Source organism: Scardinius erythrophthalmus (genome assembly GCF_964197995.2).
Source record: "Scardinius erythrophthalmus genome assembly, chromosome: 13".
Taxonomy (NCBI): Eukaryota; Metazoa; Chordata; class Actinopteri; order Cypriniformes; family Leuciscidae; genus Scardinius; species Scardinius erythrophthalmus.
The window spans coordinates 12,918,030-12,940,581 of NC_138233.1; the positions used below are offsets into that span (position 1 = coordinate 12,918,030).

Sequence of the window (22,552 nt, forward strand, 5' to 3'; positions counted from 1 at the left end):
CTTGAGAGCGTTTTGGCAGTGTTGCGTTTTTAATTTTTTTTTCAGTTGAGACACTTTGCTTTTTATGATACGGAATATCCGTGTTACTTCCGTGTTACTAGTAGTATGTCATTTCACACATATTTTGTTTCTTTGTTGATTCTATATTAAAATGTCGATACAATGTAATGTATTTTCTCTGGCTCTTGTTTTAAAGGGGTCATATAATGGTACATGCACTTTTACAAGTTGATTGTACTGAAATGTGTGTTGGCAGTGCCTGTACACAACCATCATAAAATGATAAAAATCCATCCAGTGTTTTTTTATGTTTCCCCCTCTCCTGAATCAAGCTGTTCGATTTGTGACGTCACAAAATCGACGCCCCTCCCACAATGGTTGATTGACAGCAGCGTTTCAACACAGACCCTCCCTCGTGAGCGAGCTGTCAATCATAGCCCGCGCCAACCGGCGCGTTCATTGCTGATAGCTGGAGCACTGAGTAGAATGGTGTCTAAGCGATTGTGGTGTTCTTGGGTGTAATAACGAACACAGCAGTCATTTTGATGTTCCTAAATCCGTACAGCTGAAGACGCAGTGGCTGAGTTTGTTTTCGAAGGGAATTCCCCGCGATCAACGTCATTGCTTTCATGTTTGCGCGAATCATTTCACCAGACTGCTTTACAAACGAGGGTCAGTATAAAGCTGGTTTTGCTAAGAAGCTGCTCCTGAAAAAAGGCTCGGTACCAACTATTCGTGTTCCTGCTGCATCTCCAGAAGAAGTGAGTGAGTGTAACGTTTTATTAACCTTTATTAATCTTTATATTAATCTTTGCAAATCGCTTGCTGCACGCTTCATGATGTATGCGGCTATTTTTACACTCGGTGCATTGTGGCATGTTTTCTATGTATGACGTTCTCAATATAATTCATAATCCCATGTTTATAATAAACAAAGCATTATGGTTATTGTGTTAAATTGTGTTACAAACGGTGTACGCACACAGAACAGTGGGGCGGGGTGAGCAAAGCTCATTATCATTTAAAGACACATGCACTCAAATGGCGTGCTGAAAACAGAGCTGTTTTTGACCAGGTAAAATTAGTGTTTTCTTAATGAGAATTTTTAATTAAAGTATATTACAAACTTTTAATTTAGACCCTAAAAAATCATATTAAATTGTACAAAAATGACATTATATGACCCCTTTGAATGATTTTGTTCCGTTATTATGCTTGTTGTTGTCATCTGTTGACGTTGTACAAGCAGAATGTGGCGGTTCGTCGGTGTGGTATTAGTCCCGCCCCTCCTCCACTGTGATTGGACGTGACAGTTATTAGCTGTGCATTTTACCCAAAGTTGAACATTCTTCACCTCTCGGCGACCTGTAAAAAACGCTTAGCACTTCAGTGTGAAAAAAACGCCCAGCGCCTCGTTACGCTCATGGCGTTTTAAAAACGCGGTGCTCCCATTGAAAACAATTGAAAAAATACGCCAGCCGCGTGAAAAAACGCTTTGGTGGAGACTCAGCCATAAGCTGTTGAACTTTTGTTGATGAGCTTTCCACAAGTATCCTTTTTTAACATTTCATTTAAATATTTTGTCAACAACCGAAACGAGTACTATTTTAATTGGCCGTTGTTGCAAATTACCTCCAATGGTGACGCCTAATGAATGTTGCAGTGTGCATGTAAATCTGAAAGCTTTAAAGTAAATAATGACACATTCACCTTCTTTATGAGGATTCTGCCAGATCCATTGTATAATTATGTTAATTCTGCAGAAAGACACTCTAGCTGACTCGTCTCTGCTTGCCGCATATAGTGACAGAGAATCTTTTGATCTAAATTTAGCTGCACCATCTTGCCCTTCAACCACACCCATAAATTCCAGTCGCAGTTGGACTTGGCCGTGCCAATCAGCAGCGCCTCCTCACTTTGGCAAATAAGAGAAGGTCTGCTTTGCACCTTCTAAAAAGGCAGCAGAGTTAGAGGAGGATGAGACTTATTTTCCTGGGTGAGTCTTGGGTGTCTGCCCTGGCCATCTGGGGCTGCAAAGAATGAGGAAACAGCCAAAGACTGTGAGTGAGAACAGAAATCTGTGTTTTTCACTGCGAAGAATGGCCCTGCTGTTAGCTTGAGCTTACCAGGGCCAAAATGCACCGTGTTTTCCCAAATGACATCTAAAACGTATATATTGCTACTTCTTTTCACTTGTACGGGAACAGTGTGGGGTGGCAAGATTCTAATTTCAGAGTCAATCTCAAACGCTGCAACTGAATACAAAACATGATCTTTTGAGCTTACAGAGAATGCTGACTAACTGATTTCTAAGAAGTTAAAAGCTCTTATGCCTGAAGAAAAAAGTATCAAAGTTCACACTCGGGTGAATCTCACGAAACATGTCAAGAGCATCTCTCAGTCACATTTCACCATAAATCAAAAGACAGAAATATGAAAGAGAGAGAGAGAGACGTGTTTCAGATGGCATTTGAACACTGAATTGATTCCTCTTTTCTCTGCAAATATTCTCGGTTCTGTCATGAGTGAACAATTGAGAAAGAAACCGGATGTTAGTCAGTTTTGTCGGTCAGTGCATTCAGTCTTAAAGTGACAGCAGACACCTAATATTCCTACTATCGTCTGTATCTTTAATGCTAATAAAACAACAACATATAGCTTTAACAAAGATGAAACTATATTTAATTTCTACAGTGAACAAATAGTGTTATTTTACATTTAGGTTTAATAATTAATTTATGTACCTGAATACTACTGTCAGACTTTAACTTTGTTATTTAGTATTCATCTCTGCTTGCACTTTGTGTATTTGTTCCTATTTTATTACTGACTGTTCACTTTTAATAATGTTTGGACTTTATTAGTTAATCTAGTAGTTTTTTATGTGGTATCGAAGAACTTCAAGTGAGCTTTAAGTAATAAATGAAAAGCAAAGTTACACCCCCAATTTGTTGCTGATTCGAAAAATTATACAATCCATGGCTCAAAATCGTAAAGAATCCGAACCGTGAATTTTATGATCTGTTGCACCACTAATACATTTTAATACAATCATGATAGTATCTTTTGTACTGGCTGATTTAATTCACAAAGGACACATTCAATCAGCAAAATGAAACAGAATGGCAGCATCTTAATGGTGCTATAAATAGGCTTTATTTTCCCTCATGCACATTCAAATGTCTTTTGTTTTTTGGTTGGGGTGACCTGGACTTGTTTTTGTGAGATTTGCCAGTTCATGCCTAGCCTAGAGGTGAGTCATAACAGATGTGATGCCGCCAGTCAATGTGCCAAATGCAGCAGTGGAAAAAAGTGAAGGCTTGATCACTTCACTGCATCTTTTAAGCCCCATCTAATATGATCAGGGTGCAGGCTGCTCATATTGTCATGCATTACTTTCTGGCAAGCTCCCACAGAGAAGACGAATACTTAATCCGAAGAGCTCTCTCTCTCTTTGTTTTCATTTCCCTCTACCGCTCTCCTGTCCTCCTAACAAGCTTGTACCAACATCTGTCTAGATTCATGTCTCAAAGATTTTTCCACCCTTTCCCACTTTCCGATTGCTTCAACTCTTGCTCTTTCAACAATGGCATACGAAAAGTTGGAGATAATGAAGTCTCCTTGGGCTGGGACAAGAGAGAGAGAGAGAGAGAGAGAGAGAGAGAGAGAGAGAGAGAGAGAGAGAGAGAGAGAGAGAGAGAGAGAGAGAGAGAGGGCTAGGAAGTGATCAAATATGGCCTAAAGCCAAATGCCTTTGTAGATGTTTTTTAAGTTCCCATTGATCCAAGGGTGGGCACATTGAAGGAATGAATAATTTATGGTCTGTTTTTGGTGGGTAGGGATTTTCAGAATCGAGAAGTCTCAGTAGGAATATGACTGCCAGAACTGAGGTTGTCCTCATAATCTTCTGAGAAACGCCAGGGTTAATTCCTGCTGAGGAATGCACACTATTCAAAGACAATATATTTCTATCAAATATGCAGCATGCAGGACTCTCTCAGGGAGTAATGGATGGGGCCTCACTTTATTTAGTCATATTTCACTGTGCACTGATAGCATCATATTTTCACATAAATCAGTGACAGGTGCTTTTGGGACATGTATTGGAGCATCCCAGTAGCCGCTGAATGCAGCTTGATGCACTTTACTATCCCAGGTGGGAGATTTTAAAATGATCAGCTCCGTTCTTACAGGTACAGTAACGAACGTGCTCTGCACAGTGTCTGCAGTACTGGAGCACAGCCAGTAAGTATGTGCACTAATGCTATGAGTCAGGGTGACTCAGAATTTGGCTGCAGTTGGTGAGATACATATTCAAGAGCAAGTAAGACTTTGCACTTAAAATGTACAAAATAATTGTTTTACATAGTAACACATATCCTTTTAAAAGTGCATGAGGTTAAATGGTGTTAAAACGGAAAACAGTTTTGGTGGAAAGGTAGAAAAAGGTGGTAGGTAAACCGCTGAGGGGAAAAAGAGAAAACAACAAAATATAATAATTAGAGGAAAAAGCTAATACATAAAAGATAAAACGCAATAATTATCAAATACATATTTAAATATTTATCTAAGAGTATACCAAACCTAATTTAGTAAGCTGCTGAGCTAGTTTCACTGCCAAATGAAGAAAGCGAGATCATTTGGTAAGCTTTCTGTTGGTAGGCCCGGCAAATTTGTGTGACCAACTTGAACATAAGTGAAATCTCTGTGAGGAACTTTAATCGCCTTCATGTGAATCTCCCAATTGCACAGATGCCTATTGGAATGGCTGGATTTCACAGAGCAACAATAAATGTGACCGCACCTTAAGTCTTTGAAAGTCTTGTAACGAAGTGCCCTGAATCAGGCCGATATAATACGTCATAAATCATGCGCGTAACCAGACTTTTCTCCTTGTACATCAACCCAGAGGATCACAAGGAGGGTAGAAGTAAGGTGTCAAACATTAAACAGTCTTTTTGATGAAAAATCCTCCTGGATATTATCAGGAAGGACTAAAGAGTCCTTAATGACTGAGCAGAAAATCTCATAGAATCCTAGTCTGGACTCTAACTGTGCGTTCACACCGGACGCGAACAGTGCGTCAAATGCGCGTCTGCCGCGTCTAGTTATACGCTTGACCACTTTGTGTCCATTCGCGCATCAAGAGCGAAATTGACGTGCATAAAAACAAAATTTTGAAGCGAAATTTACGCGCGTCAGAGGCAAAAGTTTCAAAACCCGTTGGCGGTCATCTTTTTACAAGATGTCTGATGTTGATCGATCATTTATCGAGAGAGTCACCGCTCTGTATATGCTCTGGAGAGCAGAACAGCGGCAGTTTAATGACCTGTTGTCCCGCATCGGAGCGAGGATCACCCTCGCCCTCACCCACATAATCTGTAATTTATTTTTGTATTGATGATAAATGGAGCCAGCCTCCAAAAGTAATTAACCTGTCCTGTGTTTTTTTTTTTTTTTTCATTTTCTCACACAACACTGTCCAGACGCAAACTATTCTTATACACTAAAGTATATTGGTTGTCTTTACATTAGAATAATAATGTTTCATATAATCTGGATTTATTTTAGATATGGAATAAATAGCATTCAATACAAAATGAATATGTCTTGTATGTTGAAATCAAGTTTTTATGTGATAAAAGATTTACTTTGTTTTTACTTCACCACGTGACAGCATCAAGCAGGCTCCTGATTGGTTAACGCGACACGAATTGATGCAGAAGTTCAGATTTTTCAACTCGGGCGGCAGACATAAAACTACATAAAATAATTCACACTTAATGCGCCAGACGCTCAATTCGCGCCATTCGCGTCTACCGGGCCGCGCTCTACGCCTCATTCGCGCCACAGGAATTTTTTACGCGCGTAACGTGTCTTTGCATTGACTTAACATTGAAATCACTCACGCCTGATGTGCTATTCGCGTCCGGTGTGAACGCACCATAAGAGTGGCACACAGACACCATCCACCATGCTGTTAGCCCCAAACAAATCTAACTCCTATCATTACCTTACTGATATCCTAGAGCAATAAGCACACTACCTCCCCATAGTGTCAGGTAGTAGCTTTACATACCAAAGGGAAACTAATGTGACAGGTCATACCCTCCCCCTCAGTAGAAGGTTGGCTATAACCATAACATGGCTTCAGATTTTGTACATGTAAAGTTTCCACAATATCAGGATTGTCAATGTACCTCAAAGAACAATTAACAGGTCCAAGTACTTTTACCACCTTGGCAGGGAATTGTCTATTTTGCTGCTAACTTAGCCATATACTCTTCGTCTGCTCTGGAAAGAGAATGGGTCTGGACCCAAACCACATCTCCCACCAAAAACTGAACTGGTTTATGTCAATGATTATAGTACCTTTGCTGTTTTTCTTGGGCTTGTTCAACGTTAGCTTTCACCAAGTTGATGAGTTGCTGTTGTCTGACGAGAAGAGCGTATAGTGGGTTATCTGGATCAGGGGGTTTATGGATGGCTCTTTCTATGGGTCCTTTCAATTTTCGTCCTAATGCAACCTATGCAGGGGTGAAACCTGTGCTTTCATGCCATGCAGTGTTAAGAGCAAAACAAAACTCTGCTATCCACTTGTCCTGTAGTCGATGTTGGTCACCGACATAAGAAGCAATCATTGTTTTGAGGTTGCGATTAACTCTTTCTGTAAGGTTGGTTTGTGGGGGGTAAGCAGTTGTCAAATTTTGAATAACCCCCCATTGCTTGCAGACTGTACTGAGTAATTGAGATGTGAATTGTACCCCTCTATCCGACACCAAGTATGTAGGTGTGCCGCATCTGGTGAAAATCTCCTCCACAAGAATCCAAGCTATTTGCAGTGTCTTCGTTGTATGCAATGGAAACATTTCTATCCATTTAAAGCAATAGTCAACAACCACAAGGAGGTATTCATTTTGTTTACTGCTCTTAGGGAAAGGACCCATTCAGTCCATTCATAACATATACCCAGGTTCGACGACAGGCGTTGATTGGAGATGACCAGACAACTTGGTTATTGCGGGTTTGTATTTTTGACATGTGACATTCTCACATTAGGCAAATATGCAATATCAAGTAATAGTGTCCAGGTGTCCACTAAGGGGACTGTCGTGTGTAGTGTAACAGAACTTCACGTTGATTTGACGGGATCATCAGTTAGAGTTTTTGTCCTTGTTGTCCTTTTGGTAGACTACGAAACAGAAAACCATTCTGCATCATGTAGTGGATGCGGGTAGTATCAGCAACTTCATTGGACTGTGCCTCTTGAATCAGTTCTTGTAACTCTGGATCTTTTTGTTGATCTGTGGCAATTTGTGCTAGATCCACTTCCAAGTTGCTTGGTAATACATTGGTGGCTTTGATTACTGCAATCATTTCCTGAGGAGTATGGTGGTTATGCACTCTGGACAATATGTCAGGCACTACATTGCATTGACCTTTACGATACTTTGTGAAGTGAAAGCCTTGTAATCTCAATGTCCAACATGTGAGGCGTGATGATGGCTTTGGTTGCTGAAAGACCCATGTCAGTGCTGAATGGTCCATTATAACTGTAAATGGTCGTCCCTCCAAATATGGCCTCCACTTTTCTACAGCCCAGATTACAGCTAAACATTCCTTTTCAGAAACAGAGTACGCTTTCTCTGCTCATCGTAATAAATGTGAAGCATATGCAATGACCTTTTCTTCACCTGCTGTTTCCTGAGTAAGCACCGCACCTAACCCAACCTCACTAGCATCTATTTGCACTGTGAAAGGGTTACTGAAATCTGGGGGTGTCAACACTGGTGCATGGGTTAAATCCTGTTTTATTGTGTTGAATGCATGTTGACATTGTTCTGGCCATAACCAAGTGGATAATTTTTTGTTTCAGTGCATGAAGTGGGGCAGCTTTCTCAGAGAAATGAGAAATATAGCGGTGGTACCAACCAGCGAGTCCTAGGAATTGTTGCATGACTTTGATTGACTGAGGGCTTGGAAAAGAAGCGACTGCATCCACTTTTGCTGGATCTGTTTTTATTCCACTGCTTGACATAATGTGCCCTAAGATGGTGAGAGTTTGTTGCATGAAATTACACTTGTTCAGGTTGAGGGTTAGAACAGCTTTATGGAGACAATGGAAAACTTGCTCTAGATGGCAAAGATGTTCTTCCTCATTCTTGGAGAACACCACAACACCATTTGTATAACCCAGACGAAGTGACAATGGCAGTTTTCTGGATGCTGTCAGGCGCCATTTCCACCTGCCAGTATCCACTTTTTAGGTCAAGTGTACTGAATATTGTGGCACCATGCAAGGATTCCAGAATATCTTGGATTTATGGCATAGGGTATGCATCGAGGTAAGTTTTAGCATTCAAACCCCGATCCCACACACAATCTTGAACTACCATCCTTCTTAGGCACTACTACGACAGGTGCTGCCCTTAGAGAAGCTGATGGCCTGACAATCTTCGTTGTTAGCAGATTATTGATTTCAGATTCAATGAACTGCTGCTTGTCTAGAGATACTTTATATGGACGTGCATACTGCGGGCCATTGCAACATTAACTTTTCCAATTGGGTTCTGAATTGAGCACTAATATTAGCCTGGTGAGACAGTTTTTGGATGGTCAACTGGGTTTCCTTGGATGTAGGAGGGATGGGTACGGCTATATAAAAAATGTACTGTCGCTTGGGATCCATGTGGCAAGAAAGGGAAAGTTTCTTCAGCTCTTCCTTCTCTGGCAGGTATGATGTATTGTGATCTCTGAAAGTCTAAAGTCAATCCAGAATCCATCAGGAAGTCCATCCCTAGGATGACTGGCAGAATCAAATCCGCATCACTCATTATATATAACGTCATCATGTATAACGTTAGCTCCATCTTACATCATTGGATCTCACACTTCCAAGTGCAGTCTGCTGCTGTCCATTGGCGAGAATAAATGCTTGACCACAGGGCTGATATGACTCGTTCTTGCTAATCTGTTCCCAGGTTGACTTTTTAATGAGAGAGAATGTGCTACCAGTATCTACCATCGCTGTACAGTATTGATCTTGTAAAATAATAGGGATGGTGACAGTCTTGACTCCAGTTATGGCTGAATTATGGGAAGGTTGGACTATGCTTGTACTGGTATGACAAGGTCCTACTTGGAGACAGCGAGCTGATTGAACTTTCTTATTTTGGTCAGTATTATCTTGACTCCAATACCTTTTAGACTCTTCAAGATCCCTTTTGATTTGTGTGCCAGTCCTTGGGGGACTAAGCTGAACTTTATATACAGCGTTTTTTTCAAAAAGCTGTCAGCTTCGGATTTCTCCTTGTCACTTTCCAGTAATTGTTCCAGAGCTTGTTCTGAGGTAAATCTTTTACTGCTTGCCTTCATACAAGTGCTAAAACTATAAAATAATAATGATATAATTGCTAATATGCTATAAATATTAAAAATTGCTAATAAATATAAATATTATAATCGTTCTGTCTCTCTCTCATATAAATCTCTGTGTGTAATACGCTGCTCCGTTCGCTCTCTGTCTCCTCCACTTGACGCGGCTGTTTGCATCATATCACTTACTATAGTACCACCTCTTGAAGGCTACATAGTCCTCTGATTAGCTAGAATAAGTCATGGTAACCTTCTTCTGATTGGGTAAGAAAAATATTCCTCCCAGCGGCAATTTTTCCATTGGTCTTTGCGTGTGGAATATTCCTAACAACATCGATTTCATTGGCCTTATACGCAGTGGTATTACGCAACAAGTAAGTGTGTACATACCATACACCATAGTTTTCAGCAGAATCTGAGGAAGACGGCAAAAAAGACCGCATCTCTCTATCATTAATAGTTTGATAATTACACATTTGTAAAAGGATGCCATTTTGGGCGGTACCGCCCAATCCATCCCGAGAGGGTTAATAGTTCAGCAACATCCTTCATGGCCCCTCTTAACACACTAGCTAGACGAGGGTTACAGTTTCTTAGGATAGACTGGACAATGTTTCTCTCACTCATTCCACTTCTCCATTTCATACATAACACTCATTACCGGTAAGCAAAGTCCCAAATACATTCCTTCACCCCTTTCTTGCAAACTTCTAATAGTTACGTCTTCATAGTCTTCACTTAAGAAGGACTGCAAGAAGACTTCTTGAAACTGCTTCCAACTTTAGTGGTACCTTTGAGTACAGCAGTCAAAGCAGCTCACTTTCCCATTCAAGTGGGGGTGGAGGTGGAAACATTTCCTGCACATCATCTAAGATAATTTCCTTTTCCTCCTCTTCTCCTGAATCAATGTACAAGTTGCTGAATGTGTGCATTAACTCACCCAACAGGTCTCTTCGGGTAATAAATGTCTCAGATGAGAAATCCAGTTCAGGACCATATTCATCCTCTCCCAGAGCAGCCTCACTTGCCATACTGAAATATCTGAAATCTACACTGAACACAAGAGATTATAAATGCCTGCAGGTCCCTGTTCTGGCGCCACTATGTAACACTTCGTCTAGTATTCAAACCCGGACTATTTGCCACAAGATTTATATTAGGGAGGGAACCACCGGCTACGGTCTGTGCTAGTCTAAATAAGGTATAGGCTTACTAAGGTAAGACAAGAAATAGATGTAAAAGTGATTATAATTCTCAAAAGAATGAGGTAAAGAATACATACAACCAGCAATACATGATAGGAAATCAAGTCGAAGCATTTCAAAATAGAAGGAAAAAGTCACACATCAACAACACTATTTACAGAAGCATTTATGCTGTACTCAAATGCACAAAAGTCTTGTAACTGAATCAGGCCGATATAATCTGTCATAAATCATGCACATAACCAGACATTTCTCCTTGTACATCGACCCAGAGGATAACGTGGAGGGTAGAAGTAAGGTGTCCTGGGGTTGAACAGTCTTTTTGATGAATAATCTGTTATTTATTCATCTTAATAATCTGTTTCCTCACTTTATACTTTGAGCAGCTTTGGTTGAACACCACATGCATTAAGATACAGCCCTGTTTGACATGTCCAAATCACCTAGTCTAAGATGTTCTCCTGCTGTCATTTGCAGGGTATAGTTGAATGTTTCTGTAGTTGTTTCAAAATATATATATTCGTTTCATTTTTTTACTTTCAACATCTACCCTTAAAGGCTGCATATTAGTACATTAGTTATGAATATGCACTCTTTAGGGGCAGATAAGGTATATCTTTCATGGTACTGCCCCAGTGGCAAACTTAAGTCCTCTTTTTCTCTTAAATGTAAACAAATATTTCTGAAGTATTAAATAGACTTATTTTATTGTATGTCCTTTAAGGTGTTTATGATGTGATGAATGTTTCTTGGTTCTATAATATCCATTGCTGTTTGTCAAGACCAAGGAGGTCTACAGTATAATTCTTGGAGAAGCCTATCCATTAGCATCCCTATTTATCTCAATGGCTCTGCCTATTGCCATCTTTGATCTAGTTTTCTAAATCAATCACCTGAACTGTGATGTGAAAGGCAGCAAACAGTAAATCCCTTTCAAGCTCTAAAGAGCCCTCCAAAAAGTAACTGGTAGTGAAATAAAATTCTTGCAGCTTATTTGTTGCAAAAAATCTATCTGAATACACAGCTATGGCTTTTATTAAAATTTAGCAGATTGCAAATTCACACACACACTTATGCCCATAAACACACTGAATAGCTGTTCTCTTTCTGTAAGAGCTTGATAAGAGCCTCTTTCTTCCTTGCTCCCCTCTGGATGCCTGCCAGGGTGGACCACAGCTTTTTGAGCTGGACACAACAACAGCATCCCCAGGAAGTCTTTCCCTGCCACATTCCCTCACATCCTCTTCCGTCCGACCCCCACCACCTATGATTCTATCCCCGGCTAGACCCAGGGGCCTGGGGATCCTCAGTAATGCAGCCCTCATTGATTTATAATTCCGTGCTACACTGACATCCAAGGGTAAAAATTACACATGTTGACAATGGGAGCACTGCTTGTTCGAGCTGAGGTAAAGGTCATCATTTAGATGCTGTGGCTTTGTTCCCAAGCCTCTCGAATGGCATATTAACATCCAGAGCGCATCTAATCCAGCAAGTTAAAAAACAGCAAGAATGCTCTGTCATGAAACAGCCTGTGCACTTTGATAATGCAGTACACTGTTGCGTACCACTGATCTCTGTGGGTTTGTATGTTTTGTATGATCTAATATGGGTTTGCCAACCCTCAATTTTGCTCCATTCATCCAAAACTGACCCTCTTTTTTTTTGGCATGAATGACAACAAATATGCAGTCAAATCAAAGGTTGGCAAACATTAACCTAAGTGTTTCTGAAGGTGCTTGAGCTGGAATGGAATGACATCTTCACAACCTCCCTCAGGAAGGCTTTCTCTAAACAAGCCATTTTTCAAATTTAACACGCCACTCTTGTCCCTAGTTAAACATCTCTCAGCAGAGTATGTCGTCTGAAGTGCCTACGTGAACTCTACGCTGTGCATAACTGAATAGATAAGGGAGTGACTTGTTGATTGAACAGATTCAATTGAATTTAATTAAGTTTAAAAAGCTAGACACAATTTTTATGAGGCATCAAACCAATAAAAATGTCGTTTTCATGTTCAGTATATAAACTCCATTGTTTCATTATTGCATTAGCACCAAAACTCAGTATTTGTAATCCTCTCTGCTGAGTAAGACTCAATATCCCCATCCCCTAGTCAGTTGGTCTATGCCATGTCTCAGCTTAAATTGTTAACTGTATGGATGAGTCTTGTGCCCTAATAGAACAAATGCAGCAGTTTCCTGGCCTCTGAAGCACAAGCCAGTCAATAACCTAAATAAAAGGCTCACCAAGGAGGTGAAGTAAGAGAGAACGTTCATCAGACTACTCCAGAACAGCTGATACTAACAAATCCAATGACCAAGCCCACGCCGAATCTACACACACACACACAGCTCCACAGAAAGCTTGTCTGATTTGTACAGAATTAGAACGCCCACCATTCATAAAGTTGTACGCATCTTTGCCCCTTGCGTGATTGTTTATTAAATATTCTGGCAAATTTAATTATGCCTTTAGCTACTAATGAGAATTGTAATACTCCGAAACATTTAACAATTTTGAAAACAATTATGATACTTAATATTTTTTTATGGAAATGGTTCTCTTTTTCCATGATTCTTTAATAAATAGAAAGTTCAATGAACAGCATTTATTTGCATTTATTAAATGTATTTATTAAATGTATCGAAGCATTTATTAACTATATTTTTTGTAACATTAGTAATGTCTTTACTGTCACTTTTGATCAATTTAATTTACCCTTGATGAATAAAAGTAATTTATTTTCTTTAAATCTTACCACAAATGTTTGAAAGGTTGTTTCCACAAAAATGTTAAGCAGCAAAATTGATAATAATAACAATAAATGTTTCTTGAGCAAATCAGCATATTATAATGATTTCTGAATGACCATCTGACACTGACTGGAGACTGGAGTAATGATGCTGAAAATTCAGCTTTGCCATTACAGAAACAAAATACATTTTTAATTTTTTTTTTAAATAGAAAACAATTATTTTAAATTGTAATATTTTATATTACTGTTTTTTTTTTAGTTTTTTTTTTTTTTTGTATTTTTATCAAAGAAATGCAGCCTTGGTGAGCATTAGAGACTTTTCAGTAACATTGTAATATTTCCAAACTTTTGACTGGTACTGTATGCACCAGTAGTTAATTTGTAACCAAACATGCTTAAGATGCAGCAATGCCATTGTCTTATTTATATCAGTACTGTTTGTTTCAAACACAATTATCTGTGACCGAACAAAAGTGCATCCAAACTAAGATGTTACTCTATTGCATTTCCTTTTTTTTTAAAGATGTTTCTCTATTTCATTTAAAATATACATCCCACAAACATGTCTTTTATAATTAAATTATTTATCCTTTTATCATTCATTAAATATTTTTTTTTTTACATTAACATTTATGTAAATAGATAAAGGCTAAACAAAAATAAGGTACATAAAAACATAACATTTATTTAATTTGAGATCCGTTTAATAATCTTCAAGCATTTTATTTGGTAGAATTTGTATCATATTCATGCTTGTGCCAAAAAGGTATTAAACTTGCCAATTTTTATGGTATGCTTTCAACCCAACAGGAGGAATGACCGTGTCAAAGCCCCAATTGCCATCATTTGTTTCAAATGATAAGTGTCAATAATTACTTCCCTATTAATGAAATGCATCTACTATCGCAAACAACATCATTATGGATTGGTTAATTGAAGGAGTTTAGGCATATTAGCCAATATTACATCTAAACATGGAGGGGTGCTGCTTTATGGTCCATTTTCAACTAATTGCATTTTGGGCCCTTGTTACAAGCATCATGAATGTGCATCTGCCATGAGAATCTGACTCTGACTCTGACTCTCTCTCTCTCTCACTCTCTCTCTCTCTCAATGTAGAAATGTAATTATCAAGCCAGTGAAGGTGTAGACAGCCGTGTCTGTTTGCATTCTCGCTAACCATGCAGCATAGCATTCACAAACCATGTTCTGATTCTCTGCTTAGAGAAAATGGGTTTAGATATTTAGGGCACGACAAGATCTATGTTAAAGCAGACAGTGTATTTTTAAAGCAATAGTCCAGGTTAAATAGAAATTAAATGTGATGGACAGCACTTATCGCAGTGATCCCCACAATTATTTATTTTGATTTGTATTTTTTTTTTCTGAAAAAAATAAAATAAATAATAATAATCTGTTTTACAATGAGATTACAATACTTACAATGGAAGTGACGAAAGTGGAAGTGGATAGTCCACACAAAAATGTAATAAGTTAGTCACCTCCATGTCATTGCAAACCTATATGACTTTCTTCTGTGACACACACACACACACACACACACACACACACACACACACACACACACACACACACACACACACACACACACACACACACACACACACACACACACACACACACACACACACACACACACACACACACACACACACACACACACACACACACACACACATTTACTTAGCCATCTAAATGGGGACATTCATAAATGTAATGGTTTTTATACTGTACAAACTGTATATTCTGTCCCATTGCACTGATCCAACCCCTTAACCTACCCATATTATTTTATTTTTAATTGTATGAAACTGAAAACCTTCGGAATACCGAAACTATTTGGTCATCAACATTCTTCAAAATATAGGCTACTTGTGTTCAGCAGAAGAAAGAAGTGTATATAGGTTTGGAACTATATACAGGGTGAGTAAATGATGACAAAATATTTTGGTCAGACTATCCCTTTAAAATACCCTTTTAAATAGTATAGCTTAAAGACACAAAAATATGCGTTAACATGATTTAATGTGAAATAAAACCACTAATCTTTTCTGTTTAAAATTACATTTACAAGTACTACATTGATACAGTATGTTCAGAATTACTGTACAGCTTAAATAATAAATCAAGTAACTGCTTTTAAAATCTCCAAAAAAATGGATCCATCAACTTCCAATGTTTCAATCAAGTTTATTTATGTATATATTCACTTATTTATTGCTTGTTTGTTTTTGGAATGATTGAACTATGCCGGTGCTTCCTCTTCTTCATAACCCTTGCACTTAATCAATATATTTTATTTTTAGACATAAGCCAGAGTTGCTTAATGTAGGTCAATATTTTTTTGGGGGGCTTTTTACAACTTATTTTCACCATTCACAAAAGTTAAATTAGCTTTAATAGAATTTTTTTATGTTAGTCAACATTTAATTTAATTTACTTACTATAAAAATAACAACTTTGAAATAAAAAAGGGAAAAATAAAAACCCACAATAATTTCTGCAGTCAGTAAATCTAGACAGTATGTGCTGAAAATTAGGGATGCACGATATATCGGCCACCATATCAGTATCTGGCAATATTCATTTTTAATGTTATCGTTCCCGATAAGAAAACGTTGCCGATATATTAAAGCTGATAAATAATGGATTATTTCCTTCAGCTGAGACACTTCAGATGTGCACTGTTCGCCATGATCGTTTTAAATTTCTTGAAATATGATTAGGAATCACTTAAAAAAGGAAAATACAGTTAAGTGCAACATGTACAGTGCAAGTCTGTCATATAGGCTACACAAAATTACAACGAGAACATTATAATTGTGTGCTTGTGACATGGATTTTAATGGTGAGACTTTTGTTTTTGTAATTAGGCTCTCAAATATTATAGAAAAAATTTGGATTTAGATATATCGACCAATATGTCAGATATCTGCTTTCAAATATAACGAATTATCGATTGTCAGTAGGCCAAAACGTTCATATCAGTGCATCCCTATAGTGAAAATATTATTTAAACAAAATTGTTTCTTTTATTTAATTTTTTTCAATGGAAAGTGTTATTTGTTTTTTAAAAGGTTTAAAACCGTACATCAACTCTGAAACATTGAATCAGATTGAAACAGAAGGCAAAGGACCTTAGGTGAAGGTCAGACGAGAGCCCTCTTTATGCAGCTGAACCCGAGGCAGACTGACTTCCTCCTTAGATTCTCTCCCCTCCTCTCCTCACCTACAGCTAAAATACCCTGTTATTCTTCAGTTCTTCTCCATTGTGTCACCCATATCAACCCTCGCTAATGCTTGGTGCCAACTCAGACTCAAAAGCTCAGTTCCACTTTAGCTTGAGGTGGCTTGTTTTCACCAGCTCCAAGGTTGCAAAGTTTGACTGCAAAGGCAAGATGGGTGTCATGGTCATCTGTCCTAATCCACCCCTCTAGAGCCAGTGGCGTCCATTCATTCCCCTGAGCACCTGCTAACATTGCCCTCCACCCTTCACTACACTCTTCTCAGGCTGTGTAACAACCATCGAGCCCTGTCATGCCACACCATCCGTTCCCCTAAGCACCCCTCACATCACAGGGCTGGGGCTGAAACAGGATGGAAGACGTCCTCTTAAGTTAGCATTGCTACAGGCTACACGTTTCAGTTTGGAACAGACCCTGGAAGACTTGGCAGACTCTGTATGTCATTTAATTGAAACTCTTTGACTTCTTAAGGTCTTCATTATACAGCATGAGGCAATACAGGACTGACAAAGAGAAATGCAGAAAAGAAAAAAAGAAGGGAAGTGCACAATTTATCCATGAGAGCTTTATCACAAAGAAACAAATGCTTCACAATGCTTCAGCGTTGTTTAAAACAGCAATTCTTAATGTTTTGCTTTAGAACCCACATTTTAGATTAGACATCAAGGGGAGACCCAACACTGTACCAGAATTGGTTAGCGTAAAAAAATATTAGCATGAAGTAAAGCTGGGCAATAAACAATATCATAAACAGCCAGTGCATGTCGCTAATAAGTGATTTCTGTGTCTCTGTGTGAAAGAACGGCGTGGTTTCATCTGATACACAAACTCGCACACATGTGACGCTCACTGTGTTTTCAGCGTCTGCTGTCTCGAAATATGAGGACATGAACTTTATCTCCAGAGCTGCCTTGAGAGTCACTTCACAAACTTTGTTTCATTTGAGGAAAAACTACCATCAAATACACGCCGACTCTGAACAGCCTAAACGAGTCGTCAGGAATTTGAATCCCACTTTGTCACTGGGTAAGACATTTGCATAATTCCCGCCCAAGAACAAAGTCTACTTTGACCGGCCCTCAAACGTTCTGCTTAAAGGGGTGGTTCAGGATTTTCAACATCGGACCTCATTTTCAAGTGAGCCTGTTTGTCATTCATCAGTGGAGACCGTTTTCAAAAAAATTCATCCAGTCCTTACTTTTGGATAGTTCGCTGGTGCTAGGCTAGCGCGAGTCAATGGTAGATGCGTTAGCCTGCCATTAAAAACAGTTTTACCCACTCCACAGTACACCAAAAGCAAATCAATTATATAACGCCAGACTATCGATGTAAATGTCTGTTGAGAGAATAATGTTAGAATTCAAACTACACTTGCGTCTCAATGATCGCATTACATTTACAGGAACTAGTTTCTCAGCAGTGGCGGAATTTTACTTTGCTCCGGTTTGTACTGCGCCGAAAAGTAAACACAGAAAAGAAGCGCACTACAGTCGGGACGTCTAGCTAGCTAGTAGTAGTCTTGGTTGCCTAGGTAAATTAATATCACTCCGCCGCTGCTGTAGACTGTGCTAATAAACACAGGGAACAAAGTATAACTATTGCAATGCGATGAAAGGGTAGTTTGATTTCTAACATTATTCTCTCAACAGACATTTATATCGGTAGTCTGGCGTTATAATTGATTTGCTTTTGGTGTACTGTGGAGTGGGTAAAACAGTTATTAATGGCAGGCTAACGCATCTACCGTTGACTCGCGCTAGCCTAGCACCAGCGAACTATCCAAAAGTAAGGACTGGATGAATTTTTTTGAAAACGGTCTCCACTGATGAATGACAAACAGGCTCACTTGAAAATGAGGTCCGATGTTGAAAATCCTGAACCACCCCTTTAAGTCGTCCTTGCGATGGAGGTTCGGAACTTCGGGTTGAGTAACTAGTTCTTCCAATGTTTCATTATCGGACTCACGCTTGGATAGATATGGTAAAATCGATGCCATTGTTCCAGTGTGTACAATCGCTGAGCTTTAGGAAGCCTCCAGACCTGAAATTCAGTCATGGTAATGGAGCAATTCATTTCAGACAGGCGCTGTAGGCCTGTCAAAATAGCATTTTAAATCATAAAAAATTTCATGGGGCCCTAAATTAAAGGGTAGCTCCTCTGTGGAGTTAAATTGTGAACAAAGATGTTTACATGTTTACATTCATTCAAGGTCTAATAAATATGTGAAAAGTATTTCCTTTCCCATTAATGGTTAATGGATATTGTGATAAATATCAATATTGTATGATATGGAAAGAATATTGTGATAATATGTTTGGCCAAATTGCCCAGCCCTACCATGAACTGCTTAAGCCCAACAACATGCAGAATTATTAATGTAACAGACTGGAAAGGACAATTTTGTAAAAACTTAGCAAAAGCTATCAGTACAATTTAATGGGATCGAAGGATTTCAACTTGATCATTGTATCCAAATTTGTATTTATTTATTTATTTATTTATTATTGGAGTTTTATTTTTTGCATATAAATAAACATTATTACAGTTTCAGCAAAATATGAAGCAACAAAAACTGTCTTCTATATTGATCATAACAAATGTTTCTTAAGTGCTAAATGATTAGCATGATTTCTGAAGGATTATGTGACACTGAATACAGTAGTAACGGCTGCTGAAAATTCTGATTTGGTAATCACACAAATAAATTACATTTTAAAATGTATTGAAAAGAGTTATTTTAAATTGTAATAATATTTCACAATATTACTGTTTTACAAACATTAATAAACAGCAGTGTATATTAACACATTTTTATACACACATTTAAATTTAAAATTTTTAAATAAATGCAGTTGTACCACTGTTTTACCAGGATGTCATAAAAGTCCTTTTTAAGAAGATCACCTAATGTATTTTTAAACGCTTTGCAAAATTTGGCAGAACTTTGCTTACGTCATGTGCATAGTGCCAGCTTGTTTTCCAGCAGACTTTAGGGATCCTTGAGGATTAGTGCCACCATCTGTTTGTATATACCATCCAGATGTGTTATAAAAATACATTGATTTATATGTTTATGTTGACAGAAAGCAGAGGGATATACAGTAAGTGTAATAATCAAAGGAGTAGCAGTAGTGCCAAATCCCTGCTAAAATTGGTCTATGTGCAATACATTTCTCCGGTCATTCAATGGCCAACACTTGCCTTAGAGATCAAATCAACAATACTGAAAGATAGCAGATGGGGCCAGTGCTCAATTTAGAATTTTTTTTTCCCCCGTTATTTAGACTGGCGGCAATGAAGAGGCATGACTGTTTTTGTGGTGGCCATGCCAACATAACATCACCCTGATGTGCACTAATGATCTGAAGCCCTGTGACAGAGTCATCCAAGCTCTCTCGTGAGAAGGTAAGAGTCACTCCGCTAAAGGTCATGGTCTCTAAAATACAGAAAACAAATGTTGACAGAACAATGAGCATTGATTTTTTTTTTCTCCATCTCTTAATGGACTCACTATAAATATAGTTACAATGGCTGAATCATCTCTTTCAGGTATCAAGAGCTCTATTACTACTGAAGGTTTGCATACTGTATTTAAGCTCATTGGTCTCCCTTTGATGTAAATTACATGTTTTTGTTGCCCTAGAATGTGGACACTTTTTTTTTCAAAGGCATCACAAAAATAAAATAAAATAAATAATAATAATAATAATAATAATAATAATAATAATAATTTTTACTCAGAAATTGCTAGAAAAATTCACGAAGAAACAGCAAGTAACACATTCTATTAAACTTGATTTTTTTTAAGTAAAATACTGAAACAGAGTATTATTGAATCAGAATATTTATTTATTTATTTATTTATAGTATGACGCTAGCAACACCAAAGTCACAGGTTCTATAAATAAATTATAATTCGCTCCAAATGAAAACATCAGCCAAACTGTAATATAAAGCATATAAAACTCATATTTATGAATCTTCGTCTGTGTAATAGAAAATTTGGTTTAATGATACAGACATTTGAAGGATAACCATCACCCCCTTGAGTACTACGGTTTTTACCGCCAAAGAAACGCACGATATGCATGCATAATGAGACTGCGCATTTGTAATGTGTTGTCCATCCTGCCAAACATTTACTAAACCAGCCTAAGATGGTCTGTTTTGATGGTTTTAGAGTGGTTTTAGGTACTTGACAGCTTGTCAGACTGGCTAAACCAGCTTGACCATGCAAAGAGACCAGATAAACCAGCTTAAACTGAATAAGACCAGCAAACCAACTTTGGCTATTTAGCTCTTCTTTTAACTGTGTTTGTGTAATTGCATGAAGTGTGTATCTGGTCAGACAGGAATGCAATTGAGACATCATGTTTGCAATGCCAGTCGGTGTCAACTTGTTTATGAGTGCACTGAAAAGAAAGACCTTTTCATTACCCAGTGTAATTCTATGCGTATCCAGAGCGAAGCGACATACCTTGGACTTGAAATAATATTTGAAAGAAAATCAATCAAACACACAATCAAAGCATCTTTGTGCATTCAGAGTGCATTGCAGTGACCTTGCCTCCTACATTCAGGTTCACAGGACATTTATCATCCCCTTACCCAATCTTTTCCACCATCAAACAACACATTTTACATACAAAGTTATCGAGATGGCCATGAGAGCACCTTCAGGCTTGGCTGAGCTTCAGCTTCATGTAGTGGCAAACCTCCTCACAATGGCACATGTGTTGATGCATCTGGCTACACTGGGAACAAGCGGTCCTGGCAATGCAACGAAAGGCTGTTTCTGTGACTACATCTGCCGGTGCATTCTCATTTCCATCCAATACCCTCGAAGGCCTGTTTCATAACAGCAGGCAGGCAGACTATGCTACTGCTGTCGCATAGCAATTACTCTATTTATACATTTGTTGTGCTATATGGTTTGCAAAATCACAATTAATGATTGTTTGAATGGAAAAAAAACAATATATGGAAAAGTTAATTATATATATCCTATATATATATATATATATATATATATATATATATATATATATATATATATATATATATATATATATATATATATATATATATATAAGGATTGTGAGTGTAAAAAAAAAAAAAAGCTAAGAAAAGCAACTGTAAATCAAGACAACGTCTAAAATTCTGAGCTGCCTCTTCAAACACAAACCAGCAGATCCAAGGACTGTGCGACTCTGCCCAGTTAGCTCTTAATAAAACATCAAAGACACAGAACACACAGACATCACCGCCCTCTCGCTTTTCTTTTTCTTTCTCAATTCGATTGAATTCAGCCATGTATAACTGCCAAGATAGATTGTTCATCACATTTCCAAAGCATTCAGATAACTGTGAAAATCAATGCCTTTCTCTGCTCCAACATTCACATGGACATATAATGAGAATCACTGTCATATTCAGATACTTCCTCTGTAAACTCCTCACATTAACAGACCACCTAATCTGTTTCATCTGCAGGCAAAGTCATGAGAGTACTGGTAACATGAGCAGACAGAATCATCACTATGGACAGGATAACAGAGGGACCAATTTCAATAGCCAAGGTTATTTATTATTCAATTATATTAAATATTTCAGTGCAGACAGGATGTGCATGCAATGATAAATATTTCAGTCCCTTCGACAAAGGACGGGGGCCACTTGTCCACTACCGTCAGGGGAGTGCACACACACTCCTCCACTAAGGTCTGGGACATTCACGCCCAAACCCGAATGCCAGTCCTTCAGTTTGCCAAAAAAACAAAACATTAATATTCTGCCCCTCTCCATCTGGCCTCAGTTGCGTCAAGCAGCAGCACAGATATGAGGCTGTCAAACCCCCTTCATCAGACCTTCAATCTCTGTTTGCTTTTTCACACCCCTCCTTTCTAAAAAGTGGTCAGAAGAAAGCCACCAAATTGCTTAGTGTGAAG

The 22,552-nt window shown here is 38.3% G+C and overlaps 1 protein-coding gene across 1 annotated transcript in view; it reads right to left on the bottom strand.

The window, feature by feature from the left end:
- The window catches only part of lingo2 (leucine rich repeat and Ig domain containing 2), a 303,604-nt gene that overhangs the window by 279,910 nt on the left and 1,142 nt on the right, over window positions 1–22,552 (bottom strand). The window lies entirely within an intron of this gene.